This window comes from Lates calcarifer, linkage group LG24 (genome assembly GCF_001640805.2).
Source record: "Lates calcarifer isolate ASB-BC8 linkage group LG24, TLL_Latcal_v3, whole genome shotgun sequence".
Lineage (NCBI taxonomy): Eukaryota > Metazoa > Chordata > Actinopteri > Centropomidae > Lates > Lates calcarifer.
The window spans coordinates 3,673,958-3,701,033 of NC_066856.1; the positions used below are offsets into that span (position 1 = coordinate 3,673,958).

The following is a 27,076-nucleotide window of genomic DNA, read 5'->3' on the forward strand; positions in this document are numbered from 1 at the left end:
GCAGCACTGCAACCTAAATTAGCCCAGACCACATGAAAAGCTGTCGTCTCTATTCCAGGCCGGGGCGGGAAAATTACAGCCCTGCTCTCTCTACTCTAGCATTAAACCTCAATTAGTGCAGAACTACAGCAATGATGTCATCACTGAAGGACCAGAGAGCCCTAGAAATAAGGGGTGCTTTGCTTTACAGCGACAGACGCTCACAACTGAGCCACCTCAAACTTACAGGTCCTCACTGAGAAGCTTAGCTGCTGAGAAAAGTTGTTGATTCCATCCAACTGGCAAGAAATAATAAGATGATGTTCCTATGGCCTGGAAAAACAAAAGCACCAGAACCTGTGGTCTGGTTTGGCTAAATTTACCAGGAATTTTAATCCTGCGTCGTGACTTGAGTTTTCCTGAGAGTAGAGAGGTCAGTGAGGTAGGACAAGAAAAACTCCTGTTTGACCTCCAGTGACCTGCCAGGAGACAGAGGAGAAGGGAGAGGAGGAGGAGGAGGAGGAGGAGGAGAGGGAGGAGGGTGACGGGGCCTGGCTCCTGTCCAAACACTGACAGTGTTTCTACTGCCCATTCCTCAGCAAACCACTTATGTTACACAACAAACACTGATACTTATACACTGAGAAATTTCATTCATTGCTGCAAACACACAGCTAAGCCCTGACCTTACAAGGATTATTGTGTTTTATTACAACTTGGTTCTTGTTTTCATAAATTTGGACTTTATTTCTATTAGGGATAACAGCTGGGTATTAAAGTTTGGTATCTTTATGGAACAGACTAAGGTACTACTAAGTATCAAATAATTGACTGTCACTCAGTACTTAGGAAGGTAATCTTAACCCATAACCCATTTTCACGGCCATCTCAGTACTAAGGAAACCAAGGACAGAGAGTAGGGTTCAGACTGTGCTAACAAAACAGTCTAAAAGATGGCTAACATTTTGTCCAAGTCAGTCAGTGATGATGTCCATTGCCATAATGTAAACTAAGGTTGTATGAACAAACTATTAAACCTGCAGTCAACTCCCAATCCCATCTTCATTCACAACCAATCTGATACCAGTGCTCTCCTGTGGCCTGCTGTAATGGAATGAATGTAACTGATAGCAGATACACCAGATCTGGCTGTTACCAATCCTGGCTTAACAGTTTAGCCTAATTAGCCATGCATCTTAAAATGTCTTGTAGACTTTAAGGCTGAGAACAACCAGCCTTTCCTCAAAAAGGACATAAGAACTGGTGCTGAAATCCAAGTCAAGCTCTTGGCTTGTTTACAACCTGTCTCATTGTTTGACTTCTTGTGTTTCTTGCCCCAATGATGGCCAGACTACTAAAATAAGACCCATGTTTTCAGAAACTGGAATAATTATTCCTTAATCCTAAAAAACAGTGCTCTGGGTTTTAACAAAAAATGAAAACCCTGGACTCAACACTCCCTGGTTGGTTATTGTAGTCCAACATCGTCCCTCTTGCTGCAGGGTGACTGTTCCTTTATGTCGTACAAAGAAGGGAGCGACTTGAACACAGCGCAGCATGGGAACGCTCGCGGGCACCACCTCGTACCTTCCTCCTCTTTGTAACAGAGAGAGCCATTCCCCACACTGAGTGAATAATGCATCGCAGGCTCCAAGCAACTTCTCACCAGTTGTTCAAGCAAGCTGCCCGAGGACCACAAGTCCTCTTCAGTGTACCTCCACCTGAAGAGACCGATCGCTCTCACATCTTCAAAGAGAAGTCAATCACATCATAGATTGTTAGTACCACCCAGTGGGTTTACAAAACTTTTACTCGTCCTCTCACAGGTGCAGAGAAAAGGGGATGGGGCCCACATTTTGCAGAAAGTGGAACAGATTTTTTTTTTTTTCAAGCTCCGACAAAAACTTTGAGAGGGGGTGGGGGCGGTGAGAGGGGTGGCTGAGATCAAAAGCCTGCAAGTTCCTGGCGAGCGGACCCAATCAGCCGAGAGGGCCAAGGAGAGGAGGAGAGACAAGCGCTTCCCTTTTAAATTGATCCCACTGAGACCCTCAAGGTTCCCCTCGCAGGACTTGCAGAAAAGCGATAAAAATCTGGCCCTGTGGATCTGACGAGGAACTGGGAGGGGAGAAGGCGAAGAAGAAAGACTGTTTCGGAGGGAGAGACACAGAAAGAACAGAGAGGAACTGTGGGAGGGGGGAGGCAGTTGAGGCAGATCAAGGGGAGACGAGGGAGAGAGGAAGGGTGGGCTCATTCTCTGAGGGCGCATCCAGGCATCAATGTGTGCCAGCAAGAGCTAGAGCACGGAGGACCGGTGCTATCAGCTATCAAACCTGTGTTACACGTCTGATGATGTGCTCAACCAATCAACCACGGGTGTACTGTATCTTCATTCTGCCCAGGTCCTGGCAGCTGAAACGCTGGATCGTTTCGCGCTGGCCTGAGATCAGACTCTGGACGAGGCCGGTGTCGTTATCCACAGAATGTTGGGGCCTCAAAGGAACAAGCGCTATCAGAGCAACCCAGAGACCCTGTAGCCTGCCAGACAAACTGCTGGCCTGCCCAGTCGCCAACAGGAGCACACAAACACACACAGTAAGGTGGTGTGTGTGTCCCTTTCCGATTCGGTACAATATGAAGCCATTATCACCAGCTTTTCACAGTCATCAAAGCAGAAAAATTCAACAACAAATTCACTCCTGTGCGGTCAAATGACAAGACCAAAGCCAGATGAGAAAATTATTTGCCACAAATCAGATTTACTCATTGAGTGACATTTAATGAATACATTCATTTCCTTTCAGTCATTTTTGCAATGGCTCCTACTGTGGCCTTAATATTACAAATTCTACAATTTTCCCATGACTTTTCATGACAGGCTTGAACTACTTCCATGACCTAAAAATTAGATTTCCTTTTGGTTTGTTAATGTTGTCTTCTCAGAATGCGTTTAAGGGGTAAAGAGCCTGGTTTCTACTACTGTAACAACAAAATAAATCAACCAATAAAAATCTCTGAAACACATAATTTCATTCAATAAATGTGCAGAACATGTACCGTACGTACATTCTTGCATTTAAGCAAAGGGACCTGTTTATAATAAGAATCCAAAAATTCAGAGCATTTTGTAATTTTTCCTGGCTGGAATACATAGAAAATGAATTTTCTGCAGAGAGACATCCAGTTTCAAAGGGAGGTCAAAGGTCCAGTGCCACTTTTTGTCCTTTTTCTGTCATGGCAGTCTTTGAAGTATGCCACTGCAAGTAAAGTAAAAACGTGAGGTTTCTTCACAGACTGGGGCAGTATGTCTTGATAATGTGGATCTCCCTACCGGGTGCTTGGACTGAAAACAGTGTAGCATTAATAGATGTAGTGCATTGCCACAGGTACTGGTGAAACCATGAAATATGTATGGGTTTGAGTGATAGAGCCACAAATTTAAAGGCTTATCAGATTGTAAAGCACTGTCCAGTGGTTTAGAATAAGTTTAAGATGGCAGCAATCATTTGACTGACCACACATATTTTCAGACAGTGTCCCCTGAAAGGCATTCATTGTGTCTCACTTAGTTGTACAAACCAAAAGTGAAAGATGAAGAAGCTCAGTCTCTGGCTCCTGACTCTCCTCCATCCAGCTGACCACCACCACCACCACCGCTATGTGAAGTGGGTGTGAATGTTAGATTGTCAGTTGGTTGACAACTTACAAAAACTGTCGGACACAGCCCCCAAATTCTGACATTAGAAAGGAGTCAGGGGATGAGAGTTTCAGAAGCTTTCCAACCATCCACCAAGCACTTCCCTCAGAGTATTCTGACGCCTTAATTTGAAAGATTTATTGCATAAAGACTACAAAGACACACAAAAGACACAGTGCTTTTGGAGAGAGATTGGGGAGGCAGTGGGATGCAGCCAAGACGAGGCTGTAACAGCAGGCTTTTTGGCCCTGCCTTTTAGGGTGGACATTTGGAGCAGGTATAAACAGTTTTGCCTTTAGACATAGTCAGAGAGAAGGAGGCAGGCAGGTAGGAGGTGAAGCTGCTGCATCAAAAACAGCAGGCAGCATTCCTCCACACCTTAGATAAAGAGGACAGGTCAGAGGCAAGGTGAGTGGAGGAAGATGAAAAAAAAAACATTCTCTTTGTATTACAGTGCCAAAAGAAGGACTTGAAAGAGGAGCAGCAGGCTAATAAACAGCATCCAAATGAGTAGATATTAAAGTGCTGGATCAAGAAAATATTTGATTATCAGATACTCTGGTAGTACTGAGCTGTGTGACTGTTGCAGGCTACAGTAAACCAACCTAGCTGTGATGGATAGCCTGTGCTGAGCATGAATAACTTACAGCCTCATAAATAAGCAGATCTCTACTAATATCATTAAACTAGCCCTGGGGCCGACACGCCCCCTTATCCCTGTGCACCACCTCCACCAGCCACCCTCCTCTCCCAATGACAAATACCCTGAAATCACGTAACTATTCAACATCAATATTTTGACATTTCATTCAGCTGACTCTCCAGACGGAGCCATTTATTTAATTAGCTGAATAAAAATTGGCAGGAGAGACAAATTCAAAGTTACGTGACCGGGGCTCAGTTGCCACAGGTAACCTTTTTGGAGGGACTTGGTGTGGCAAATTGATTGCTGAGAGCGCAGACTCATCATGAGTGCTAATTTTCAGAAGCAGCGCACAGCGGAGCTGGGAAATAAGAGGCTCTACTTATAACAGAGGGAAACGGGAGAGGGGGATTAGCTTGTCATTAGAATAAAGAGCGCCGAAGAAGAATCAATTTCAGGGTTTAAAAAGCTGACAAGCACAGTTCACTTATTCTTTCTCTCCCTCCCTCTCTGCCTCTGGCTCGTAGCTCACCCTTTCGACTGAACAGCCTATAACCTACAAGATACGGAGGTGATTTTTTTGAGGAAGCAAGCTCGGATTTCGACCTACAACATAACTCTTCTATGTCTATCCTAATTAGGATCTATTCATCTACACAACAGTTTAAATATGATAGAGAGTTATCCTCATACCAGCAAAGGCTCATAATTCTTAAGAAATATCATATTACTCACCTCTGATATAAGAAAAAGTCCATCATCAGTTTACTCCCTGAAGATTAAACTATGTGAAAAACAAACAGTACTGATGCCCAGTTATTCTTCAACAGACTGCCTGAACTGTCTCCATCTACATTAGTCAAAGCATGATTCTTCCAGTCAAAGTAGCCTAACAATCACAGCCAGATAATCTTAGCGAGCTTATCATCATCACCACTAAATCTCTGTGACATGATCCACATTGTTTCCAAATTTAGGAGTGCACAGTGCTGCACAGATACTATCAGAGGTGGTGTTAGTGAAGAAAGCCAGAGCCCTCGATCTGTTAGGAAGGAGAGATTTTGAAATGCTGAGGATGACAACACTGTCAACAAAACAACTGCAGAATGTTTTTTTTTAAGGACAGATGAAAAAGGTTTGCACAAACAACATTCCTGCTGCCAAATTCTTTTAAATATGTTGAGGTGATAATGATATTGCACTTCCATGCAGCTGGGGGACTAACGAGAGAAACTGCAGCAGTACAGGCAGAGATATCCTGACTTTTAGTCTCTATTATAGGTCAACACACGATATCCACAATGTGACTAAATAGTGTATCTCATTAGACCACCCCTGGCCCACAGTTCTGGTGACTGTGAAGGCCATAGTATATGATAAACATAATTTTCAAATCTGTGCCAGGTAGGAACAGGAAGTCCATTCCAATCAGCTTTTTCCCTTAATTTTCACCCAGCTGATGCAAGTGCACACCCATTAAAGTGTTTTATATTATTGTTTTCATTATTGGCAGCACCTGATCTCTCTCCAGGTGCGTAACAGAAAAAGCCTTGGAAAAAAACTGGTCTCTCAGGATACCTCTGGGAACTAGACCAGGAAGGAAGCTTGGAGGTGATTACCAGGCAGAGAGGCGACTCAACTCGTTCATCCTACCATCCCCTCACCACAAAACCTTCACCCCACTGACCCGAGCCATCGTGTGCCCGCCGATTAACCGGGGCAAGTCTCTGGGACAGGAACTACACAGGAAATGGTGTAACTTACGGGGAGGGGGTGAGAACAAAGTGTCACAAGCTAAACTCTACCAACGTCACATCACAGTTAAGGCGAGTCTAGCAGGGCGGAGGCACTGGTGCATTTTTCTTTTCGGTCCAGGCAGGGCCCACATAGAAGAGCTAAGCTGGCTGTAGGAGGCAGCAGTGGAGGGATTTACCATTCACAAGGGATTGCTCAAACATGCCTCAATACTGTAGCAGGGATGAACTGAAGACAACCTTGCAATGTCGCCTGTAGAGGATGCTGCCAAGACCCTTCACATTACTGATACAGTAGCAGGAAAACATATTCAATTAATACACTAAAGCAGACAGCAATACTGGACTCTCCAATCCAATCCGCTTATAGAACATCTAATAGCATATGAGGAGGAAGCACATTGTGCTAATTTGTCTTGTCTGTGGAGCACTCTGACAGCCCCATTGATGCTGACATCTCTTTAACATGAGGTTAGTGGGTGTTTGGCCTCCCCTCTAGTCGTTTGTGAGCTGCAGAGCCTGGAAATGATTAGGCCTGGGAGGGCAATTAGCCTGAGCATCGCTGGGCTAAATATAGTCCAGCTTGGCCCAGCTCTGCTCCTGGGTCATATCCACACCGCAGCTTCCACGCAGGCATGTTAGCTCAATCTGGATCCCGTTTGTTTTATGACTGATGCGAAGGCTACGCTGACTCAGACGAGATAACATAACTCAGCCGTCGATCAGATGTCTCGGGAGGGAAGGAAGTGAGTGGGAAGGGGTCATGGAAGGAAAAATAAAGGGATGACGTTTGACAGGGAAGCACGTTAGCCTCGATAATCCAGAAAATATGAGTTGTACAAGCGTGTTCTTAAAGTTGCCTGAGTCATTTTTATTTATTCCATCACACACACGCTTTTTCACAAGCAAACCTCCAGCTTGAATTCAGCCGTACTTAACGAGAAACACTGTTTCAAACAAACCATGGTTGGGAAAACGTGCTTTCCCACAGCCTTACACCAGCTAAACGGTATGCAAAGAAAGAATGCTTTCCCATCGCACGCCTGCCTGCCCCTCCAGTCCCCATATCTCCCACCCCCTGTGAGAAAAAAAAATTCTAGAGATTTTATCCTTAAAAACAGGAGGTTCGCCCACTCGTTCACCTGGGACAGCTCTTGGATGGCGGAGGCAAGCTAGAAGGTTATAGGAGCCTGGGAATGTTTAACATCAAGAAAGCAATCAGAACATAGCCGGAGCTCTGGGAATTGGACAGGAAACATGGAGAGTAACCCCTTCCTGCCTGAGAGGAAAGTGAGGAGGAAGTGATTTGGGTTATGTGATGAATTTCTACTGTAACCTGAAAGGAAGCCTGCAGACATTTCTAGGTAAACCAGATTTTTACAAATGCTAAATTTAGCCAATTCATATTGAGACTTTTTAAGAACCTGTTTCACTCCTCCTCCAAGTAACACCTTTTTGGTTTTCTGAGCCTGATCTCTACCCACAGCAGAAAGGTGATGTGTGAAGACCCAGGGCCCAAATGTGATACAAGAAAAGCACTGGAAAAAAGGTAGTGGCCTCTAACTCAACATAGAATATGCTTTGATTTCCCCATCAATGACTTGACCCTGTGTGTCTTTCAGCACAGTACACACACTGAGGTGAAACATAAGTGGAAATGTTCTGGCACTACACTGAGTTTAGCACAAATTGCACAAGACAGCTCAGGAAACAGGGGTTTGCTTTGTACCCTGAGAAAGAACACTTATCAGCCAGTAAAACCTACTGTAAGAGGCCTATTCCTGCACTGTCCTGTGACTGAGCTCGGCAATAAGAGTTATACATGAACACATACACAGGCTAAGAATTTAAACTGAGTCCAGAGTTTGATTTTAAACCTCCTCAGTCACTGTGAAGTAAACTCTTGAAAATTATATTAGACATATTTTGCCTAGTTTTCTGACATTTTATAGACAAAACGAGTAATCAATTAATTGACGAAATTATCAGGCTGATTAATTTGAAAATGAGCTTCAAAGAATCAGTGTCTTGTATGACTTACACAGTTAAACTATGACCTGGTGCATGTTCTCACACAATTACAGCACCCAGATTACTATAGAAATACTGTGCGTGTTCAATTTCCTAGGGATTTTTCCAAAGAAGTCAGGAAAACACCACAGTCAAAAGGATTCTTCATGAATGTACAAAATTCTGTGCCAGAGGTAAAAAGTCAAGGCATCATTAGGATTCATTCTCTGCGGACCATGAATGTCTGAAAAATTTCACGGTGATGTATCTAATGAATAAAAAAGTATTGCAATGCTGGACTCAAGTTATGGACTGACTGACCAACCAGCATTAAGATTCCTAGAGCCACACCACCGGCTAAAAGACTGAAAAGACAAAAAAAAAAGTGACTTCAAAAGTGACGACAAACTGTGGTGTGTACTTTGTGTAAATCAACCACTGACTGAGACGCTCGCTGTTTATGAGAAGAGAAAGGACTGCAGTATATCCCGAGTCCCATGAAGCATTGCACTTCAATATGCAGTTCGGAGAAAAGATGAGGCATTTAAAAAGTCAACACAGTAGATGACAGCACCACCTAAATAGTGCCTACCAGAAAAGCCAACTGGACTTAATCCCAACTATAAATTGTATCCACTGTGTGCCTACTATATGAGATTCCCTGTAAGCCCTAACATTATGGCCATACCCATAGATATCCTTGCAGCTTATAGCAGAGGAATAAAACTGGAAAATACATCCATCATAAAGAGAGGTTATTTTGGCAGTGTACTGTGATGATAAAAGTGCGGACATGCTCGGTGCCCTGTTTAAAAACTGTTTGTTAATCTATCATTTGCCACAAGAGGAATGAGATAACAATATGGTGTGGCTTACAGCCAGCGTGGCCGCCGTGGAAAGATCGAAGCGTGTCCTTGGAGTGACATTATTTATTGAAATAAATTCACTCAAGCTGAAATATGTATAGCGAATGCATTATGAACAGTGCTTCTGATGGAGCAGAGAGGGCTTTAACTCAGTGTAACATTGGCTTGCTCTTTTCAACAGATGTCCCTTGTGTGACACACGGCAGGGATAATAGAGAGGAAAGGGTCTGAACGCTTTAATTTACCCCTTTCATGAATGGGAGGGATTTCCTTTGATGGCCTATTTGAATGTATAGACAATTTAGAGTCCTTCTCTGAGCAGAGATTCTGATCTTAATTACTTCGTTAATTAGCTGTGATTCACAGGGAGAAGCCTTGCCCTATCCAAAGTCCCTCTGCATTGCTGAGGGGGCTCCTCAGAAGCTCTCACATCCTCGCTCCCATTTTAAAGAACCAATCCTGCACTTGTGACACTGATTTGCAAGTCTGCCTTTGCTGAAAGTGGGCTTTTTTTCCTCAAATGTCAGCAAACCCCATAGAGCTCCGGCTCTCCAATTCTACTGCCTGAGGAAAGCGGAGCAGATCAGACCTTTTCTTCCCCCCCCCCGCCTCCCTCTTCGGTCTGTCTTAGACTTATATCACACGGACGCATTCCACAGATTTATGTTTATCGTTTTCCAATGAAAGAGGGACAGCCGGTGCAACATCCTGCACTATGTGATAAATATGGCTCCCTCGCTCTGGGTGCCTCAACTTGGCCGATCGATGGAGCATTTAGCTAATCACAGAAGGAAGTACAGAGTAGGAAGAATAAAAAGGATTGTCATAAGCAGTAGGCGTTGAGTGAACTCGCTGGACAAACAATGATGCTTTTCATTTGCTTGTAATGCTTACTCCAACACTGCCTCACAGGTACTTATCACTCATCAGGATGAATCGAGCATTTTCTTGTACTTCATCCTGATTACACGCCACCTACAGCAGTTGGTATCTTGAACAGTCAGTGCAGAACTTGGGCAAAAGTAGGCGTTTTGGCATGCAGGCTAACTTATGAGAACAGCAGGCTGACAGAAAGGAAAGGTAAGGTCCAGCTGAGGCAGCTGCTTGCTATTACTCCACCTCACCCCCCCTCTGGCAGGAAATAAGCATCATTTAGTACTGACAGGTACATGCTGAACCATTGCTATCTCTGCTCTCAAACCAACCAAATAATGGATTACAGCAGTTTAGTATTAACCTCAAGCCTCTCAAGTGTCTTTGCCAAGGTTAGTCAGTTTCGTACCTTTCAGAGTGTGAGCGTATATTTTCCCCAGTAGGATAAACCATGAAGTAATACTGGTGTGCCACGTCCACGTGAGTATATATGAGAGAAACTTTACTTCTACTTTTAACAGCAAAGAGAGTATCAGCTTGCACAAGCAAAGATATCTGATGTACAAACGAATCTGTCTGTGTGTAGTTGCTGCCGAGACAGAAAAACATAGCAGCAAACAAAGAAAAATCTCTCCTCAAATCCTCCTCAAACATGTGAGGTGCTTTTCTGGTTGTGAAAAGCAGTAATTTAGAGGTCTCTGGTGAGCTGTAGAGGGCTTAGCGTGTCCAACTGGATCTAGAGTGTAGCTGCAGACCTGCCTTAATGCACTGCCAGGTCACCATTACTGTGTGAAAATGGCAATACAAGGCCAGTATGGCTGCTTGTAGCTCGGGGCACATAAACAAGGAGGCAGTATGAGCAAAAAGCAAAGAAAATCCACTGTATACTGCCCTTACTGTTTCTCCCACTCCAGCACTGTGTTGAGCTCAACCAGAGGTAAGGCATCCACACCTGAGTACTATAAAACTATGTCAGGTCATAAATAATACGCTATAATACGCTTTGTAGTGGGTCAATAGCTAATGTTAATCATCAGGCCAAGTAGCGTAACTTGACTGCATTCTCGCCTTTGAATACGATACAGTCTGTCTAACACTGAAAGTAATGTTGCTGTGGTGAGCAAAACTATGGGACTGTGCAAGAAGGAACTGAAGACACATTGAAGGATTGAAGGTTCTGGCACAGTTTAGGGGTAACATAATGGTCTTGTGATTAGTGAGGTCATGCCACAGTCCAGGCAGCCAACAGCATCCATTCCTGCCAAAGTACTACAGAGCAACATACTTGCTACCTGCTCCAGAGGTGTCAGGACAACAGGCTGGAGTTAAAACCAAAGTGCGACAGTTATGAAATGAAGCAGGAATCAGAGCTGCAATGATTAATCGATTAGTCGATCGACAGAAAATGATACAGCAAAAACTTTGATAATCAATTGTTTTAGTCAAGTCAAGTCGATTTTATTTATATAGCGCAATTCACAACAGAAGTTATCTCAAGGCACTGTACATATAGAGCAGACCATATTCTTTATCTTTTAAATTTACAGAGAGAGACCCAACAGATCGCACCATGAGCAGCACTAGGCGACTGTGGCAAGGAAAATCTGCCTCAACTGGTTGGGTTTAGATTGGGGGGGGGGGTGAGATGGGGTAAGAGAACGACAACATTGCAAATACACAGTCTAAGTGAAAATGTAAGTAGTAGGAATAATAATAATAATATAGCTAAAGGAATAATAATGACAGAACAGTGAAACATTAATAGCAATAACACTACCACTAACACTAATAAATGTTTAAATGTTGTAAAAATGCCTGTTAAAAAGCAAAAATGCCAAACATTTGCTGGTTCCAGCTTCTCAAATGTGAGTTTTTGATGCTTATCTTTGTTTTATATAATAGTGAACTGAATATCTTAGGGTTGGTTATACAACACAAGACATCTCAGGATGTCGCGTTGGGCTGTGGGAAATTTAACAGGCACAATTTTTTCACATTTTCCAAAAAATAACAATGGAGAAAACAATCAGCAGATTGATCCATAATGAAAATGGTGGTTGGTTGTAGCCCTAGTAGGAATTATAACCACAACTGCAGAGAACTACAAAGGAAGCACTGCATTAAGGATTGTTAGTTGCTTCCAGAAAACATTTTTCTTCAGTAATTTGGAAATTGATGCAGCAAGGTGCTCCGAAATTGAATTAGTTGATCTAATATATCAGGGGGACCCAGAGCACATTTAACTGTGTTTTTCCTCTCACCAACGTTCTATCATATCTATCCAGATACAGTATTTTGATGTGACTTACTGGGGTCTGAAGATACCAGCCATAGCTCATCCCAGTACCATGGAGCTCACAGGCAAATGTACTTGAATCACTAAAAGATTACATCTGAAAAATCTCTCCAGACAGAATGATAATCCACAGATGTAGTTGTGTGTTTTTTACATGGAGATGGTCAGCTGACAGCCAGATGCCTCGGTTCTTCATAATAAAGTGTTTATAACAAAGTTTGGGGATTACCACGGCTGTTTTGAGCGCCACAAACCGCAAACCTCAGAGAAGAGTTCATGCATCCAAACCTTGCCAAATCATACCTAAATTATAGTCAGAGAAAGAATATGACCTGAGAATATGAATACAACCTGGAGCTATGACGGTGGGTGATATCAGCTGCCTGGTGTGGTGAGTTCACACTGCATTTGCAGTTCATTTATTTGGAGCTCAGTATGCTCAGGTGCTCCTGAACATTGAAGAAACTATAAATATATAAGTTTAAACTACAACCAACACACTCCACACAGACACACCAATTAAGACTGAATGAAAATGAAGCCAATCCCTGTAATTATGAAACAGAAAAAGAACTTCAGTCTGACAGTAATACAGATAGCCTACAGTCTTAGAATACTTTCAGTCACAGCATGACTAACAATTTTACATCCAGGAAAAAACACCACCAGCCAAGACAGGAGATGTAGGGAATGTGGGCCTAATATTAGCAGAGTCTCTCTTCTGGGCAATGAAATGTCCTGCTTTACCCTGAAATAGCCTTACCCTTGTCCTAAAAATCCCAAATTTATTATTCTTTCCAATGATATAAATCTAATGTAACATTAGTATGGCAAATGAGACGGGCCAAGACAGAGTTAGGGCAAAATAAAATGCCCACATACAGACAGGAGAAAACAAGCAGTCAGCTCCATTGTTTTGTCTGTGACAGCCCTACAGGCCCTCGGGCTCAGGAGCCGTTTCTCCCTCTACAAACAGCTCTGTTCTCAGGCCCCAGATGTCTCATTACTGTAAAACAAGCAGAGAGATGAGCGACATACAAGCCACTGGCCCACAACACAGCCTCCCTTTCAATTAGAAAGGATTAGCCTAGCCTGAGCAGGCCTTCCTGTGCTGTGATACGCTACCTTGCATCGCACAGGACAGCCATATGTCAGACCTAAATAAATTAAAGAGGAGCTGAAAGCTTGGTGATAGCAGAAAGGGAGTTATGGCTCCACAATGAGCGCACAATAGGCTTAATAGGAGGAGGATGCTGTAGCTACTATAAAACTTTACACCCTATGAAAGGGCATGGGTAGAGACACAGGTATACATCCTCTTTCACTGACTCTCATAAATTAGACCTATAGGAGCTAAGTTTTACTCAGCATGCATTAATCAAGTGATAAAGCCAAGCCAGCAAGTGAAATTTCTGCAGTGTCACTCTTTGGCTAAGCCAACTGGAAAGATCCCATCCCATCCTATGACATGTACTGTAGGAAGGATAGCAAGGCCCTAGTACCACAGCCTGCATCACTCACTTTTATGGCAGTAGGGCGGTGGGGGGTTTAACAAGACGTTTTACTCGTCAAGCGACCCGACATTACATAACCATAAAACGATGAGGTCCACAAATCACTTGTGACGCAGGGAAGGGCTGGTCTTGTTGTGTGGCTTACAACCCTGCCAGCAAAGAGTGTTTGTGGGTGTGTGGGAATGGGTAAAAACAACAACAAAAAAGAATAATACCTGTTTGTCCTACAGTCAAGTGAAAGCAGTCTATATGCTGGAGTTTTTCACCCCAAATGAAATTGAAAATGCAGCTCTAAAACTACAGCTAAGCCTGTTGCCTGCCGCACACTCTTCTGCATAATTTTCCAAGGAGTCTGTGCCATAGCTGGAGTGACTCCACTGACCAGGGGCGTCTGTGGTTGAACTGCGCTAGTCCGCAGGTCCGGAGAGGCAGGCAGCGAGCAGGCAGGCAGGCTCCGCTATGCCTGACATGGAGCACCCTCACAGGGGGAACGACTGAGTAATGGCAGGGTAACCTGATCCAGGGTTGGGAGGGAGTGGGAGAAACCCTGACGCCTAAATCATAGCTGTGGGATGGAGAGAGGGAGACACACAAATGTGTTTGGAGGACAGATAGGCAGGGAGATGAGAGGCTGAGGAGACGGTGGGTGGGACAAGCAGAGAAATGAGCAGCGGGGGGGAGCAGTATATTTGGGAAACAGCCAAATGACAGGGGATGAAAGTGAACGCCTCTCTGCTGCCTTTCATGCGCGTGCCGCACCCACCGCTGGGGTGGGAGGGACCTCAGAGGAATGACAAGATGTGGGTTTGGGTTTCAAATTCACAAGCCTGTCTCAGACAGAATAAACACGCGTAGGCCCAAAATGACTTAGATTTTCCCTAATGTCTGGGGCTAATTGAGAAATTTAGGCTGGTAGACATAAATAAATGTAACACTCTTTACATAGGCCAAATCATTTAACCAGAGATTAACCTGTCCTACAGCTCAATAGGCTAACACAAAATCACTTTCACATCTATGTCCTACATTTTATTTATATGTATTGCTTCCATTCCTCCTTTTGTTATTTTGGTTTCCAGGTTATGCCAAGTAAAGGCACATATGGTAGACAAAACTTAAATCTACAGATGAGGACCCAAAGTTTTACTACATGATCTTAAAATCAAAAAGGGAACTATCTTAGTATTAAGTTTATGCTTAAATAAAATGTTAAATCATTTTTTAAACAATTAATCAATTAATAGTTTGGCCATTTTTGCCTGTAAAATGATAATTTGGCAGATTAATGTTCTGTTGGTTGATTAATCAGTTAACTAATTGTTTGACCTTGACTGAAAAGAGTTGAAGAATAAGTTTAATCTTTTTTTCTTTTAGCAGCCATTACTCTCACACAAATCACAAGTAGTAAATTTCCCTTTAAAGAATAGAGCTTTACAGAAATTCCCTAACAAAAAAACACCAAAATCCCTATTACCGCTACACATAAATTGAAAAGTACCTACACAAAAATAGAAAACAATAACAAACCTCTGAGTGCAATAACTCCCACAGTAAGGCTAAACCACGACACCACTTTTTCATGACAGTGGTAGAACACAACTTCCTTTTTTATTTAGATTTTTTTTTACAGAGCACAAATGGTGTTTTACAGGAAGAGCCTGCTCTACACTTTCCAGTTCCTCGAAACTGGCCTGTGCAGCCGTAGTCTTATCTGTTGTTGGCCACTGGAGCCGTTTGGATTTAGGAGCCTTGCTCAAGGGCAGATCTGCTCTCTCACTTCACACATCATGATTTATAAAACCTGGCCTTTGCTGAACTGAAATCTAAAGAATTGTCTGATTGAACTTTTTTTTTATTAGAGACTTATGGTGTATCATAAATGCATCATTACAGCAAGTGAAATGACAGATCTAAAAACTACCAGCCAGTAACAATGACCATTCAGGTCCAACGCTGTGGTGTACGCTCATCAACCTCTTATGATGTTACCACATGACGACAAATTTCTACCAAGTACACGGCTGACCAAAATGGTTTGCTAGAAGTGGAACATGGCCAGGAACTATGCTAATGCTCCAAGGAGCAGCCTAATATAATAATATGCCTTAGCTGCCTGCAGCCTACAAATCCTGTAAAAGTCAGTCATTAGGCTTCACATGTAATTTTCATTAACTTTTCTTGGAAACAAGAGTCTAGCAAGACCAACAATTTAGCAGAGAGAGAAATATTCACCAGACTATTACTGAGCCACATCCTCCTTTTTCCATCCACAATATGGTCTCCATTCATTATTCAGACTAGAGATGCACTTTCCTTGTTCTTCAACTCTCCACTCTTGACATCTTTGGGCAGCACTTAACAGACAGGATATGTATCAGCTGCTTGTAATTCAGGTATAAGTAAAAAAAAAAAAAAAAAACAGACAACTTGAATGGTTTTAATCAATTAGGCTAAATAGGTTGGTAGACTAGAACCTCATGTTTTCCACCAGAACTTACAGAGGAGTCTCTCTTTGAATGCATCACTGATTTAGCCAGCATATTCATGTTTTCAGGGGAGACCTGTATTTAAATTCAGTTTTGTAGTGCCTATATTGCACCCATAATGTAGTGGAGCCATAATTGAAAAAGTAGGCCAAGCCTTAAAGCAAGATTTAACTCAGAAAAACACAATCAGCAGCAGCTACACAGTGTCCAATCTCTAAGACAGTTCATGCAGAATGACTGGCTCAGTGTTTGGCTGTATTATCTTACCCCTCATGTAAAATGTCAACAAGATTTGGGAATGCTTTCAGCTTTCTTTAGACTTTAGACTGGTACTTCAAAGCCTGGCAGTGAGTGGCGCCTAAGTACAAAAATCTTGTGTGTGTGTGTGTGTGTGTGTGTGAGAGAGAGAGAGAGAGAGAGAGAGCGAGAAAGAGAGAATGTGTGTGTTATGGTAACATGATCTTGGTTATGATTGAGCGGAAATGTTAGACAAGCATCTAAGTTTCCTCTGCCTGCTTTCACCCTCCTCATCTAGCCACATGTGAAACCACACTGGAACTGCTCGCTGGCCAAAGTAAACGCTCCAGTCGTTTGCATGGCATGTGTTTACACTGGATGCCAGGTTTACATGCCAGCCCCTTACTCATATTCTGATGATAAATGGTATCATGCAGTGTAATTCTTCTTTCATAATCATTGTGTGCAATGAACCTTAAAGTGTGAGACATTTCCCACAGTGAGCAGTAAGATAAAGGAGGCCTTCATGTTGCAACTCAGCTGTGTGTGTGTGTGTGTGTGTGTCTTACAGGGTGTTCCTTACACTGACTCATCTATGGGGCAGAGAGCTCTTCTGAGTCGGCAGAAAATCTTGACAAAATGTGTAGGTTTACCAATTTTCCAAGTGAGCAGCAATCAGCTCTGAGAGGAACAATAAAAGTATGCAATGTAATTAACCAGATGAAGGAGAGTCAGAATCAAAGCTGATGTATGTGTATATGATTAGCTTTAACTGACTATGTCCTATATGCCAGAAAATAGCCCTACATGAACTGTATGGTCTGTTTATGCCATTCTGCTTAACTGAAATGATCTGCACTTATATAACAAGGCAAACAGAAAGGAGCTGCTTAAGGTAGAGTGGGGTATTCTATAAAGCTGAGAGCAAAAAAAAAGGGTCAGATCCCCCCCTCGCACCTCTACCACACCTTACTTCTTTTGATAACCCACAGAATTCACTGCCGACAGTTTTCATCAGGGCAACTAATGATTATTTTCACCATCAATTTAATTTGCAGTTAAAACAGTAAAAATACCCATCAATATAATCAAGTGGCACAAAGAGACATTTTCAGATGTCTTATCTTATTTTAACCAAACAACAGTTCAAGACCTAAAATAAAAAACAAATTAACCGTTTATTGTGATGTAAGCAGCAAATTCAAATTCTCACATTTGAGAACTTTTGGCAACATTGCTTGAAAAATGATATTGATACATAGGATCTAAAATTGTATCATCCAATCGTAATCTTTTTTTAATATAAACAAATAATCTTGATATGGATCATCTAGATTTTTTGTTTTTTATTTGTCTAGTCCAGCATTTCTGTAATGCAATTTCTTGTTGTTTATCAGCCCACATATACACTTATACCGGTACATCTGCAATAAACCAATATCTAGCAAAAGGAAGGTTTCTAAATCTGTAAAAATTGTTTGGACTTTTCATATTTATCTATTTATTTAACTGTTTGGTTATACTATCTGTTTAATTGTTTTGCCTGTTCTGTTTTAAAGCCTTCTCCACTCTGCCTGAAATAAAGAGTTTAATTCTGAAAACACATTCTTTTTGTAACTTCAGGGTTAGCAACATCATAATACCCAAGGTTAGTTAGATTAATAAAGGCTTAAATAGGGATGAAAGTGTCTGAAACCTTTGCAGTGTCACATTATGTTTGTATATAACCACAATGAGTGCCTAGAAAAAGTATTTGGCAAAACATCTTCCATGTTTACATTCATTCAGTTCTTACAGTCAGGTAAGCTGTAAGATATCTCTAAATTAGGCACCTTCTTGTAGAATGATCATTTAAAAAAATGTCAGGGGGTAAATCATTAGTATTTAGTTGGCCTAAAAGCAGTCAACAAGACACTGGAATCAGCTTATAAAATACCTATCATAGTTTCTAATAGGAGAATGTAAACTCCAACTAAGCAGCTGAATTTATGAAAAAACATACAGAGGACATTAAAGTCCTCAATTAGTATCTCTGGCCCTGGTCAGGACAAAATAATTGGCAGATTAAATATAAATGGAAAATAATTGGTAGTGGCAGCCCTGATGATGAAAACACCACAAACGATATCTCAGAACTAGGATAAATAAAAGCGAAGGGGACTTCCCAGCTGTGACAGTGGTTATGATTACTGTGATCATCAAGAGGCAGCTATGTGGAGTAGGTATTAGCTCTGTCGTAGGAGTTTCTGTTATGAGTGTGAAAGTTGTACTAAATGTTAAAAAGTGTTTGTTGATTTATGTGGTGTCACCCACTTTACATCATCAGCACAAAATATTGCTGAGGCAGCACTTTCTCTACAGAAAAGGGGTTTACAGTGAAAGCATTTCACAGGTTCTAATAATGTTGCCTTAACATGAGTCAGACCTTTGTTTGACTGATCTGACACTCTCAGAGTCTGACACACACAAAACAGAGTTGCATCAGACCCCTTGAGCAAGGCACTCAATAGTTTAAAAAAATAGAGAATAGAGTTTGTACAGAAAACTGCCCACTTCTGGATTAGTGTTAACTGTAATGATGATGCCATTAATGAAAAGAAAACACTGTTTTCAGTCAACTTTCCCCAGATAAAAATCTAAGACGTGTAGGGTTTGCTGACCTTTACAACTTCTTTTATGTGACAAAATCTGGGCTGCTGCAGATAGTGAAAATAACAAATTGTTATATCTGGAAAGGAAAACCAGGAACACACTCTGGAACATACTCTATACCACAGCAAGAGAGATTTCCACTTCCAATGAAATGGCTCTGACTTAAGGGGAATTTTCTCTTTTACCTCTCCTCAAAATCCATCCTCATTTCATCACAGCTGATCATATTCCACATTTTTGACATCTTAGAGGTGTTCAATCCAAATCTCGACTCTGATCATTGATGAAACACCTCAGGCTGGCAGTAATACCAGACACACAGGGTGTTCACTGAAACTAGATCAGTATCTCAAGCAATTCAGAAACATAAAGAATAAAGAATGTTCTTATTGGGGTTAACACAGAATTATGCTTTGTAACAGACTGTAGCCTGATCACAGCTGGAGTACTCATCATAAAGATACATAGGAATGCACTGATCCTTCTTGATTCAAAATCTGCATCTCTCATGGTGAAGACATAATTATAATGATTCTTATATATATAGGGTAACGTTAAGCTGTAACTTTCAGGTGTAGAAATATCATAGTTTGTAAAATTTCAAGCGATACAATTTTAGTGACTGAGAAGCAGCCCAGTGAGTAACAGCACAGTAAGAAAGAAAGTGATATTTTGTCTGGCTGTTAATGAGTCTATTTAGTGGTCCACTGATACCAATCAAGTACATCAGACTGCACCCGCATGTCTGGGCTACCACTGCTGTAAAACAGGTGCAGTGCAGGTGCAGACCTGCAAGGTAAGTGTTTTGTAACCCCCACCCCCGTCCCCATGTCAAAACAAAACCAAAAAAACTGCAAGTCCCATCCAGCTGAATAGTTTGGGACACTGCTTGTTATGGCCTACAATGGTCAGAGGTATTAAACACACCATCTACACACACCTACTGGCAGCATCTCTCAGTTGACAAGTTGCCCAAACCTTGGGCCGATCTGCACAAACTTAGTTTTAAACTCAAGTATACAAAGTTGCAAATAACGTTCAAGTCAGTAAATACCAGCAGGACTGAATGTCTTGTTATTTAATAGGATCATGTGTTTACTCATCCAAACATTCACATCTTTGCACTAACTGGGCAACACTGCATTTAGCTTATGTACATCCACAGTATCCAAACAACTTGAATCAACCTAATACTGAATCAAACCATGTGAAGGTAAAGACAGGTGCTCCATCCAAGTCTACAGAACACAATCACTACTAAGTAAAAAGCAAACTAAAATCCACCCAACTTGTCAAACCTCCTCCTCTGAGGTTCACATCTGCACAACATACACCTGCACACCCATCACCTGTGCATGACTTATTTATCAGGTACATTTGTCGACAGGAGCTGAGGCCAGAAGTTGTTAGCAATGCATAAATAGTGTGTGCTTGCACATCTCTTAGATCTTGTTTATGTCTGTGCACAGACCTTGCTGCAGGGAATCCTAAACTGATGACGTATTTCAGCGATGCACAGCTGCAGGGTTAGCCACAGGCCTGCTCTGCATTAGCCACACACACACTGTATGACATCCTAGTCCCGTTTATCTGTCCGCTGTGTGTTGCATGTGCACTTTCACTCAAAATCTATACTTTGTGCAGTCTCTTCCTTGAGTTTGAAGCTGTTATTCACTACTGTAAATACAGACCAAAGCCAGAGATCCTTCCTGCTGCATGTAAAGGCTACCGTGATAACACTGCAAACGAGCCCTGATAGGCTTCATTTTCTCTGTCAAAAAGCAGCGGGCTGGGTGCAAACGTTGGATTAACTTTAAACATGTCTCACCTGGATCCCCAGTAATGTGGAGGGAGCGCCTTCAAACTACAGGGAGGATCATTTTTCGTAAATACCTGGTAAAACCGTCGATCCTCATAACTGTTTCTCTCCAGCCATTTTGAGCCAAACCGTCAGCTTGATCCGGCGGGGGTGCACAAATATGACCGAGTTACTTATTAGTCGGGGTATATCGGGGTATGCGTACTAAAGAAATTATATAGAGTCTTGTACGCTTTAAATTTCTTTTTCAGTAAACAATATGTGCTTCAAACGAGTGAGGAATTGTGTTCTGCGATTGCTACTTTCCCGTCATCCCCTGTTTAGGCAGAAATGGTACGGCTCGTAAAATTCGGTCAATGCAGCCAATAAGATGAGAGGCTGTGTAGTAACCTGTAGCAGTACGGTACAGAGCTGTCACTGTCAGACAGCTGAGCGGCTCGAAAATATCAAAGCAGTCTGGTATAGAGAGTTACTTTAGGGCATTGTAACAACACTGTAAAGTTTTAGTTTAATGTTAGAACAATACAAACAAAACACATGGTGGAAAAAATATTCATCTAAATGTAGCAACAACACAAAATGACCTAATTTAAATTAAAGGGATACTCCACCAGTTTTAAAGATGAGGATATTTAAGTGGCAGTGAGGGTCTAATAAAAATGCTGTTGTTTTGCATTATGGGAACTGTAGGATCCAGTAGTTTTGGAACTTGACTCATACCAGGGATCAAAAGTCAGGTCATAGTACTTTGGCAAAAATACTCATTATACAGGCAGAATGACCTCTCTCAGTGATATTTTACATAACACAATTCAATTATTATTACTCAACATTATTATATAAGCAGCTTGAGTTCATTTTAACTGAGGATGCACCAATCAAACTTTTCTACCAATTTCAATACCTTAGCTGATAATGTCATAGCTGATACCTGATTCCCTTAATAAGGTAATTATTTGCATTGAAACCCATCCAGTGTATCAGATCCATACATCCATAATATTAAGTATTTTTATTTTATTAAGCATTTTTGGTATTTTTGATTGGATTGACTGAATTACAAAGACAGCAAAACGGGCAACTGCCCAGGGCTGCAGTGGTAGAAGGACCAAAACTCCTGTCCATGCAGGCCCTCCTCTTAACAACATGGCCTTGTCTTATAGAGGTCATAGTCTGTGTCAAAATCTTTTAGCTTTATTATTTTATTTATGCTCACAGAGTGTATGGATGGATGGATGGATAGATGGATGGATGGATAGTGTATGTTCTCAGCACAGGAGTACTGTTGCACTGGACTGAACTGGGTACATATGGGTACATATACATTACAATAAATGTTGCAGGGTAAAAAGCACACATTTTTTTGTGAAATGTAGTAAAAGTAAAGGTAGCATGAAATTGAAATGCTCAAGTAAAGTCAGTTACCTCAGAGCTGCACTCAGGTACAGTTCATGAGAACAATACTTGGATGAACTTAATTGCTTTCCATTAACAGTCCAATAAATGAAGCTAAAGCCCTGGTCACAGTATATATGACACACAGCCTCTAGCACTCATGCTAACACTGCTACAGATATATATACCATGTATGAAATTAATGTATAAATGTCTTAAATGTAACTTAATGTAATGTATTTCAAAGGCTCTGTAAAGCACTTTGAATTGCCTTGTGTCTGAATGCTGCTATATAAATAAACTTGCCTTGCCTTATGTTTTATGTTGGCTTAACACTAATCCTAGAACATGTGCATACTATCACTATATATAAAGGTATTAGTATTTATCTCAGTAAGAGACTGTAAGCAAAACCCCATGGTGGAAGACATGAAAATAAAAAAAGAGAATTATACCAACAAGAAAAGTTCTAAATTTTCTTATTGTTTTGTTGTTGTTTATGCTTCAGGCAGGAGTCATGATGAAGTCTATGGTAATTATTGCAGTACATTAAAGGATGACTCAGCTATGGCACAAATGCATACCCATAAACACACACATTTAGACACACATGTAAATTGACACACACATACACAAACGGCCTTTCTGCTGGTGTTTCACACCGCGCTCTTGGTGCAATGAAGCATGGTGTTGTTAGTTTTGCAATTTGAGTCACCTGGGGCTACACATGTCCTGTTGTGTTAACCACTGTTACAGGCCACAGTGTATAGTTTGTGGCAGGTGGCAATGCTCTCAGCCTCGGTGTTTGTTTGTGTGTGTGGATGACAGACAGACACAAACGGAAAAAGATGCATTCAGTTACATGCAGCTCAGGATTTTTCTGTGTCTTTTTCTGTCTCTGTTTCACACATGAACTGAGAGGTGACAGCAGTGACAGAAGCCTTGAGAACAAAGACGTGTAATCAGGAACTTCAGTACAGGTGTTGTCACTGCTGCTTTTCTGAAAGGCTCTGTTTCATGCTGATAGCGTTGAGCGAGTAATATCAATATTTCTCATCTCCCAAAACAGGATATGAAAGAAAGCTGCTTTTCCGTAACCCTTGATGAAACACTGTGGTACCACTCACCAGCATTTGCGTCGCATCACTGTAACACTTGATAAATTTTAAGGTATCGCTCTAGAACATCTGTTTAAACATTTACAGTAATAGTCTATTCTACAGTGGCATGTGTGTATCTGTGTATAGAGCTCTGGGCTATATGAGCGGGGAGTTTTTTCTAACAACACATTGAGGTCTTAACTATAGAAAAAAGTAGTTGTGGCATCCCTACTTTGTGATCAATACAAGGATCTTTAGCTCAGGGCCAAATAGAATTAAGAATTGCTTTAGGATAATGACAGTATCGACCAGCGCTCAGTAAAGCGTTTCAAGCTGTGGCAGGTTAATTCCCATCTATGAAGGTGTACAGGGAGCCAGTCTGAGTCAGGTTTGACGGTCAAAGTAATTCTCTCCAGCGTGCAACTGCTTTCCCCTCTGTACCACACAGGCATTTTAAGCTAGTGCAGTATAATTTATGACAGATTCTTAGGAAACTAAGACATTTGAGAGTCTCTGTGCCATCACAGAAATGAAGAAATTTTGGCAAAAGCTATGATTACATAGACCCGCAGTAGTAAAATTCAACGACTGCAAGGTTACGGAATAATTTATCCTCTCCACTGGCATGTGCCTACATATCTGAAAACCAAAAAGTCCTGAGGCGACTCATGGATGACATGTCATGAATTACATATCAATATGAGTAACAGCAAGATCAGGCTACAAAGCATTAAGGCTGACACTGTAATATAACATAATAACACAATTACAGCTCAGAAAAAATGGTCAGGCAAACAATCAGAGGAAAGAATTAGCTCCTTTTGTATGTTAAAACAACCAGTTCCTCCTAGGACACAAAGAATTATGACAAAATACAAAATAATTGGTGTAAGTTGTTGCCTTGAGTCCCTTCTCTTCTCTGTGCTGATATATTTTTTAAGAAAGGTACTTTGAGTGAGCATTCCTTCTTGAATATTCCCTCTGTGAATAAAAGTAATTTACCTTGTTCATTGTGCGAGACGTTGAGGTGTTTTGATGTTTGGAGATGAAAATGCTTTGAGATGAAATATTCATTTTTTTAGTTGGCTTAATTATGTATGTGTCCACTGTCAAGTTGAAAACTGCTGCTCCTGTGAGGGATGTTTCGAGCGTACCTTTTTGCCATTGGTGCAGAATACATTACCTCCTTATTACAGGGATAGCCTAGCATACTCTCGTATGCAACCTTATGGAAATATTAAATGAAGAGGCTGCACACCTCAGTGGACACACTGAATAAGCATGAGCGTCTCTTGCTTGTGACTCATAATGTGAGAGTTGGGCTGATTGTCGTTTTTGACTCATTTACTACGTCATCCATTGTTTTAGCTAAGATTTCTTATCAGATAGACAAAGAGTGTACCTGTACGGTTTGTTCTTTTATCTAAAGTAACATTATTCCAACAGTGATATAATGGGTTAGTGCTCTGGATTAAAAGCAGATGGTAGAGGTGCCTACGGTGTAATGTGCCTGATGAAAGTCACATCCCTGTGTGTGTGTGGGTGTGTGTGTGTGTGTGTGCGTGTGGCCTTGTGGTGATGTTATGAATCAGCAGGTAAAGCTGGGGGTGTTTTCAAAGGGGCCGTGTCAAAGGAATAGGTCAACATTTTGGGAAATGCTCAAAATGAGAATGAGATGAGAACACTGATACCACGCACATGTCTGCACAGTCAATAAGGCGCTACCAGCCAGTTTATCTTAGCTTAGCATAAAGACTGGAGAGAGGGGAACTATTCTGCTGTTCTGCTCTGCTGTTTTTACATTCTGGTTTATATACTGATTATATAAACAATATACTGTATACCATGTCAGTTACTGACCTTAAGAGGTGGGCAGAACCACGCTAGCTATTTCTAACTAACATTTTTACATTTCTGTTTGTGTAGGAGTTAAACAAACTAAACACAGTTGTGTTAAATTATGAGCTTTGGAAATGCTGGTAGGCTAGCTGTTTGCCCAATTTCCAGTAGTATTTCTATACTTAGATAGGCCAAACATGTCCCGACTCCAACGCCATACTTAGTATACTTAGAATACTTAGAATAGTTTGAAATTTTGTGTATTTGCTGAAAGTTAAATGAGAGGATCAGCACCACTCTCATGTCCATGTATTAGATACAAATATACAGCTAGCAGTCAGTTAGCAGCTTAACCTTAAGACTAGAAACAGGGCAAAACAGCTAGCCTGGCTCTGTCCAAGGCTCACTAATTTAACACATTATTTTGTCATTTAAAAATATTTTTTTTTTTCCCAGCTTATTACATGGGCGTCTGGAATATTTCATGTGACTTTCTAGAGTCTCTGCTGAGAGTCTGGCAACCTCAGTAATGACAAGACTCCGGGTAACCAACACTCCCAGCCAAGAAATAGTCCAGTACATAACCCCACTTAAAACCAAGCTAATCATATCCTGGCACTAGCTTCATATTTACAGTACAGACATGAGAGTGGTATTGATCTTCTTATCTAACTCTCAGCAAGACATCCAATGTAAGTGTATTTTCCAAAATGTTGAAAGATTCCTTTAAACAACTAATCCCAGGGTATGAAGGATGAAGAAGGAGAAATGTGGAAAAATAGAGACTGAAATATCTGAAAGCTGAAAGAAGTTACAAATTACGCTTAATATTTTTTAAGGTTTCCAACAGCCTAACCTCCTCCTGGCTTTGTTGCTCTCTGGACCTCTTCTCCCTTCCAAGCCATGAAGTCAAGGCCCTCATGCACTCTCCAAGTTGTAAAACATGAAAATGAAACACTAGTCTATCTCACTTTCAGTTTTGTCCAGATGTCACATTGAGTTTTGATGTGCAATGCTCGGCACATGTTTCCAATAGGGACTTTCGGTGAGCACTTGGCTTACGCTTTTGGGGTGGATACTCGAGAGGTTGTCAGGGTCGAACAGTTAGGTTACAATACACGTTTACATATCCACTCATGTGTGCACACACCTGAGACAAGAAAATGCTCACACATAAGCATACATTATACCTGCTAAAGCAGAAAATACCTACCAATTTTGTAATGTAAACTAAGTTCTGTACAATTTTCCTTAACAAAGGTGCACACAAAGTTTTTTAGGCACAGAATGTGAGATTTATGCCATATAATATACATAACACTGTCCTTTTAAATGCTGCCAGTAAAGGCTTTAGAAGAATTCAGTGTTTAAACAAATCTTGTAACGCATCACTGATCATTTCCATAATATAAACTTGATTTTTGAAAAAGCTTTCCACATCAGATAACTGAATGTACCCACCAGTGAGTGAGTTCCCCCCTTCCTGAACACTTCATTACAAACACTAAATGAGGACTATCTCTGTACATGTTTATATCCAAAGTCTTACTGGCTGTTATGTTATTATTGCAGTCATTTCCCGTGCTGGAATTTCATTTAGGGGCTCCCTTTTCGCTCCTAAAACTTACTAGTGGCCCATCACCCTTTCAGCACCTCTCGTTGGCTCTTATAAAGGTGTGGGTGGCCATGGTTGGACCCTGAAGTGGCCACATGGACGCTGAGCTGTGAAATTACATTAAGCCGCCAGCCTAAGGCCCATGGCAATCCTCCCTTAATGAAAACTGTTTCACAGCGCTGGCTGCTTGGAGCACCGGAGACAATCTGTTTGACAACCAGAGCTTAATATGGAGAGGTTGAGTAAAGGGACACCATAGTAATTGGCTGGCATTTTGGATGTTCATTTATAGTGCTCCGCCACT

At 41.4% G+C, this 27,076-nt stretch overlaps 1 protein-coding gene across 1 annotated transcript in view; it reads right to left on the minus strand.

Annotated features, from left to right (window-relative positions):
- znf438 (zinc finger protein 438) overlaps window positions 1-20,971 on the minus strand; it is a 43,008-nt gene extending 22,037 nt beyond the window's left edge. The window contains 1 exon segment of the mRNA XM_018673641.2: window positions 20,833-20,971. The gene's annotated coding sequence lies outside the window, so the exon portion shown is untranslated.
- Window positions 20,972-27,076: the final 6,105 nt, after the last annotated feature.